Source organism: Zeus faber (assembly GCF_960531495.2).
Source record: "Zeus faber genome assembly, chromosome: 20".
Lineage (NCBI taxonomy): Eukaryota > Metazoa > Chordata > Actinopteri > Zeiformes > Zeidae > Zeus > Zeus faber.
The window spans coordinates 7,966,194-7,973,658 of NC_137207.1; positions in this window are offsets into that span (position 1 = coordinate 7,966,194).

Here is a 7,465-nt window from a genome sequence, read left to right on the forward strand (position 1 = left end):
CGTTCCATGTGTTTGAGTGGTGTCTTCAGGAGTCCATCTTCAGTCTCACACAGCTTGTGGATGTGTGTGCGCACGCGTGCGCGCGCGTGTGTGTGTGTGCATGTGTGTGTGTGCGTGTGTAACCTCCAAGGAAAGCTATGGCCTCTTTTTCTGGAAAAAAAAAATTAATAATAATAATTTTTATAAACGATCACTGTGGGTGAGATGACTTGATAGAATGGCCGTGCAAGCATCAATCCAAGGAGTGGAGTGGAGGTGGTTGCAATGTTGAAATGGAAGGATTTGTGATGATGATGGTAAGCTAATGAATTTGATTTGAATCCACTTAATTAACGGTAAGATGTAAATCCTTTGTTTGAACGCAGGCTTGATTGGTGTTAGGCACACAGTGATTTTGTAGTTTTATCTCTGTTAAAGCAGGACTTCCTGTTGTGAGTGCTTGTGTGTGTGTGTGTGTGTGTGTGGTCTATTGGTAATAAAAATCTTATCTCTGTGTAGTTTTAATCAAGGCGGCTGGGATTGCCAATTAAGAGCTTAACGCTTGCCCTTGAATTTCATGAGATTTTCGTCAGTCACAGTAGATTTAGCTACCCTTGCAAATGGACAACTGTACATTTGCGATTCACATCTTAAATAAATTCTATTGCCTATTGATTTGCATGGATATTTAAAAAAGATTCTGGTTCAGTTTCTCACCTATTTTTATGGCTGTATTTTACATACAGTCATATTTGAACATACCTTTATTCAGCCTCCTCCTGCACAGGACTTTTACTATGCCTCAGAAACATTATCTCTCCCAATACTGATGACTGATAATGCATCTTCATTAGAAACAAAAAACCCACTCCTAAAACACCTCATCCAATATCAATTCCTGAATGCCTCCTGTCACAGTCGAGGGGAGTGCGGCGGTGGTGTGAACAAGGTTGAAGGATGGAGACCCAGTGAAAGAGGAATATGGAGGACACAACTTGGCCGCTCTACTTTCACAGGGCATAAAAGTGGGACAATCTGTTCCTTGGATGATTTCCAATTCTACTTTCTGGGGACTGATACACTGAAAATACATCTATACACATGCTCTGTCCTACATAGGCAGAGAGAGAAAGTGTATGTGACAAAAAGAGAAAGTGAAAGGAAAGATGAAAGAGAATGGACGTGACTACTGTGTTGACAACCCACAATCCCTCAGAAATGTCTGGTGGTGCGGATTTTATTTTCCGTTACACCCCCTGTGAGGGACCCAAAAGATGGGAGAAATCCTAGCAGTGGAGGGTGGTCTTGCAGCTGGTGAGGTCACTTCCTGTTCGTTAGTGGGTTGTTCTTCATTCACCCATGAGGCTGTAATTGCTCTCCCACTTGGAGACCACACTGACTCTACCTTCGCCCGTACGCTGAAATGAAAATGGCCTTTTGAGGGATCGGTAAATAGATTAAAAGCAGAAATGTAATGTACTGTAATTATAGTTGCCATTATAGTCGAGATCATTTAGGAATTATTTTGAAATAAGTCCTGCTAGACAGGAACATGCAACATGTTATTTATCAGCTTTAAGCCATGTGGCCTTTTGTTTACAAAACGCTTAAGATTCCTGGGAGACATACACAAACAAGTACAACAAAATACATCATGAAATAATAATGAAAGGGTGCATATCCTTGGAGGAGAAGAAGGTAGAACAGTTGAGACGGATTCAATTTGGTAAAATCTATTAAAAATATTGTATTATACAGACTCCAGGACACCCAAGTGTAAGAAAATGGGATTTAAGTTGTGATTTGAGGACAACGAGCTTGGCAGTAGGAATAATCCAGAGACTGCGGGCCCTGACCGCGAATGCCCGGTCAATCTGTTTAGTGTCTGGTCCGTGGAACGAAAAGATTCTGCTTCTGATCTCAGACTGAGGTGGCCCTCGAAGGGTTAAAGGATTAGTGATGTAACTGGGTGCAAACCTAGTCTTTAGAAGTCCAGACGAGATCTTAAAACCAATCCCAAAGTCCTCTCCTGAGTCGGAGAAAGCAAGACTGAATGACCGAATAGCCTGTCTGTGCAGGCTAAGCTGTAGGTGTCAGCAGGCCACCTTTGCTTTGTTTATCTATAATACATTTTGCGATATATTTCGCAATACATTTTTGTAATACATCCAGACCATGAAGACCTCGCGAGAAAGACTGGTGGAACCAGGCTAGGAGGCGGCCATTGGTTGTGTTGATTTGTTGGACATTGGGATTGAGTGTAAGGTACAATTAAATATCATTGTCATAGAAATGGAAATTAACCTTATATCTCTGAATAATGTAGTAACATACATATTGAAAATAAGAGGGGTCCAAGGGCATACACTAGGGGTACCCAATAGGTTATCTCTCCACTCAGTTACTAAGGTTTTCCAATTAAAAACAATCATCAGAGCTATTTCAATTGTTCAAAGAGAGCATTTTTACTTTTAAAGGAAATTAATTGCTCAGCAGCAGCTTTTTCTGAGGCCTCCTCTAGAAAAGGCACTTTGGAGATCGATCTATAATTATTCAGGGAGCTAGGGTCAAGTGAAGAACTGCATTTTTTAAATAAGTTGGGGCTGTGCCAGTTGTTAGAGACACATTGATTATGAACAATTCTATATATTTGGAACAATAGATCCATACACTTCTTTAAGGAATCTTGTTGGTAGGATGTTGAGTTTGCACAAGGAAGATGTCCTTTTACAAATATCCTTAGAGTATCCCTTGTAATTGTATTTATGGACTCAAATTACCTGTCACCCAGAAAGGAGTAGATACAGCGAGTGCTTAAGGCGGTTGTTCATTCTGTTAAGGTTAAAAACTTCCCATTTGTCAGGGCTGGGATCAAGGCTGACACATGATTGGGCAGGAGTGCCACTAATTATATAAAATAAATGATCCTAAAGTTATTACGATTGTTTTAATGAATACAATTGTAAAACTTTTCTGCAACAGTCTTATTTAATCTTTTTATGTATTTTAATTACCTGCAAGTCTGGTGGTTTTCCGACTCTGCTCTACCCTAATTATGCGTATCCTTTCAGTTATCCACAGTGAACAGAAATGGGAGGATTCTCTTTGCTTACTAATGGGGGCAATTTGGTCTAAGATCAGCAATCACGAGTTAAATTAAAGTTAATAAGCCTCACATTTATGTTAAAATTTGGTCCCATCTCAACCAACCAAGGGGAAGGATTAATGGCACTAGGGAATTGAGCAGCAGAGGTGGGGTTGAATACAAGAGTACACTTTTACACGGATTACTTGAGGAGCCATTTAGTAATACAGAGTCAAATATATAATAATTGCTGTAGTAGCACCCATGTCTTTACTCACATGACAAGGGTATGACCGTTGTTTGACTGCCCTGGTTAGGTTGAATGAACTATAATGAACTATAATGAACTATATATAAAAAACCTGTGGTTAAAGTGTTGCAGGACAAAAGTGTTTAAAGTGGTTCTGAGAACTCTCCCTGAGAAATAACCCAGGAAGTCACCAAGAGATTTTGGTCTATAAATTATGAAATTTGAATGTTACTGGCCCATTGGGAAATTGCCTAAAGAGCTAAGACTTTAAGAGATAAGACTTTAAATTACTACCCCCCACCCCACCGCCCCTACCAGATAACCTGGGGTGATTTTTAAAAAGGGAAAATTAGATGGTCAGGATTTAATAAGCGTGGTAACGTCACCTTCGTTAAGCCATGTTTCAGTTATCATAAAAAAGATCAATCCTGTCAGCTGATGAGGTCATTCCAAATTCACGACTTATTGCAGAGGGACCTGTGGGAGTGTTAAGCAGACCACTGACACATATCTGAGAATTTAAGAGAAACAGTTTATAAGGTAAATAAGTTGTTAATATTTTATGTGGCAGTTCCGCCTGCTACACTCCACCCGAGTGGCGTTTTCAGGGCCCTCCGACCTAAGCCCCTTTCACACATACAGTAGTTCCCAGTAAATTACAGGGATAATCTTTCCGGCACCGCTAGAGATTTTCAATATTCACACATGCAGCTACATTCAGGAAAATTTCCGTTTTGCCCCTTTTCACACATGCCATGATAATGCTGGAATAGATGGGGCAAGGGATAGCCCAGCAGAAGTCACCCAGTGCAGTCCTGGTCTGCACCCCCGCCCTCGAGAGCGACAGACAGAGCAGCAGCGCATGGAGCGATGAACGGACAAGGCTCATTCACTTGCACACACAAAGAGGAATATGTGGACGTAGCATGCAAATGAAAATAAATATGCCTATGAAATAAATCATTAAATAAATCAACAAGGCAATAAATGAGTAAATATGCCCCCGACGGACTGGGCGGAAGCAGGCGGAAGTGTGCCCAGCACAGCAACCCTAACCCAATGTTATTAAATCAGCGTGATAATTTTCCATCTGTTCTACACTCTCTGCCTCAGGAGAGGGAACATTTCCCACCCGTTCCGTCCTATCTGCTCGCTTGATGCAGGATGACGTCATCAGACCTTCCTGGGCGTAAAAGACACTTCTAGGGTCTGAGTGGCATTTTCAGAAAAAAAAATTATACGATTTCAAGAATATAAAGAGCGGTTTCCGTAGAGACTGGACGTGTTTCTCCTCTTTGCAGCTGAGCTCCACGGTTCGCCTCAGACTCCCCATTTTTCAGAATGTTTTTCTTTCTTCCCAAACTATTTTTTTTTTAACTTTTGTATGAAATTTATTTTCAGAAAAAACCCACAATTTGTGCTTTGCCGATACCGAATACAGATTCAGCTCCACCGGTACTTCACGTGCTTGTTATTTCTATGTACTGCTTATTACCGGCAATGTTACTGTTTCCATTCACAACACAGCTGTAACACAGCCGTACCGGCATTTTCCCAGAAATGTCTTAAGGTGGGAAATTGCCTGAACAGATTTCCCAGAATATCGATCCCTACTCTCCTTCACACATGACCCCATGCAGGAACGATTCCGGAACATTGCTGGGAAAGACTGCATGTGTGAAAGGGGCTATAGAGACACAGGCAGAGATGTTGCAAACACACCCATTTATTGTAGAGAGTGGAAAGATGTAACAAGCAAGGAGCAAATGGAAACTTGTGATGACAGAGGCTCTCCCCGAGTATGTGTGGGGATGGGTGATTTACCTCTTGCTCGTTGATCACTCTGACAAACAACAGGCATACAGCCAACCAGATCCCAGGCATAACTATCTAGACCCAAGACAGGTGTGGCTGCTTAAACCGCACCACCCCCACACCACAATGTGATTCTCATTTGTATGGTGATTATGTTCATTGTATCTACTATGATTTGGAAGGGCGAGAAAAACATCTTAATCACAGTCGTTTCTTGAGTATTCCCTGTTATTCTTTCTGATTGGGATGGAGCTGCACTGAGACTGAATCTGATATTGGATGTGCTAATGTCAGAGCCGCTAATGTTTTTTTTTTTATTGTTTTTGTCTGTGCGAAACACAGGGACTGGCATGAGGTAGCATATAGGTTGTAAGTGGCTAACAAAAGGAGAGAAGGAATAACTTTAATTCCCTTGCTGTTACAGCCCCAAGGGTTTCTATGAGCCAAAAAGGAGCCCCAAAATGATTGTGACTGTCGCACTTTTTTGCAAACAACTAAATCTAGATTATACCTACTGTTAAAGGCAAGGTAAAGATAGAAATGAAGAAGAGATGTCTTTTCAAATCCATCCATCCATCTTGCTCGTCGGTGGCTGAAGGAGGTTATCTATCTCTGTCCGTGTTATCAGGATTAATTATCGCCCAATCCTCATCTTAGTTTCTTTGTATAACCTTGGTTTCAGCGGACCAAGATCAAGTCCAGACTGCTCTCTGCTATGCTTGTCATCAATACTGAGCCTGTAAGGCCTCTCCTTGGATTGCAATGGACCCCTTCATGATCAAAACTCAAACTGTCACACATGGCATATTAGATTCCACCAGGCAGATTACACAAAATCCTCCCGTGACCCGCATCATGCCTCTTCTTAATCCCACTCAAATGTCAGCTGTCAATAAAGTTCAAGAGGTTCTGCAGGTTCCGGGGTTTATTTTTCCCGTCTCCATCCTTCTCAACATGGCGGTGTTCTTCTCCGCCACTCCTGTCTATCACTGATTGCGCTCCCCGAGCCCAAACGCAACTTCGCTCCTCTCATTTTTCCCTCCCTCCTCTCCTGTGTATTCTCTTTAGTTTTACACCCCAATTAGTTGGCCTCTGCCCGCCCCCTTCTCTTTCATTCTTGTTACTTACCTCCCCGCGCTCAAAGACTCAAAGTTCTTCAATATTTGATGAGACTTTGTTCATAAATCTACCTCTTCCAGTGGTCCTCCCTCACGCCTGAATGATAGTGGTAATCTCCCATGCCCTCGTAGATGTTGCCCCATTTCCACCTGGGGAGTTATTAAAGCGATCAGACAATATGTGAGTATTGTGGTCAGACTCACACGCCGTGGGAGAACACGAGCTGCAGACTGTATTTATCGAATGGTTGCTTCAGGGCAAAGCCGGCCGTGTTCCTCCACTCTTTCGCAACTGATGGATTTCGCTACAGTCCACTATAAACCTCTGTGGGGAGGAAAAAAGATTGATATTTTTGGTGGGATTAACCAGACATTCTCTCTCTCGTTGAGGTTGTTGTTTTCTTTTTTTCTTATCTATAACATTCCCTCCCCAATGTATTTGTTCTTGCTGAACTGGTAAGACACGTTTTCTCTCTTTCAGCCGGTCGCCATTCTTCTCGTCTCCCTCTGCTTCCCGCCTCGCTTCCTCTGACAGGCGTTTGTTTATGGTCATGCAGCCCCTCCTGTCATTCCAAACTCCGCTGGGGAACCACGCTCTGGCCGTTTTCAGTCTTTTTTCCCCCCAATGCAGTATTTGTCATTTCATCAGAAAATGCTCAACCGGCAGACTTCCTCACGGATATGTGACATGGACAAACCCGATTGTGAGTTTGTAATTCATATCCTGCTAGTTTAATGCTTGAGTGAGCCAAATTTTATTGCAGAGCTGAACATACTTGAAGCTGTAAAGCTGTCAAGCTGCTCAAAGAATCACATTATTTGATGCTTGTTTTAGCTGGCATTTTCTAAGAAGCAGCCATTCAATGTATTGGTGTTATGTCTGTGCTCTTGTATATGTTGTTTCTAATGTTGGTGGCGGGGTCCACCAGTCCAGGCGAGAATACAATGATCAGTCACACACAAGAAGTGAAAGGCAGCGAGGCAGAATTTGATAAACCGGCATAGCTCGCTAGCTGTGATCAATAAAATGTTGATATTGATAAACATTCACAAGAAAACACACAAATTGATGGATCAGAAAGTATACTTTGGAGAGAAGAATTGTTGAGGGTAAACCTGGATATTGGAGAAGTATAAGAAATTTCCGTTTCCAATTGAATTCTGGGACTTGTTATGTAATCCACCCAAAACAGACTAGATTACCACTTTAAATTAAAA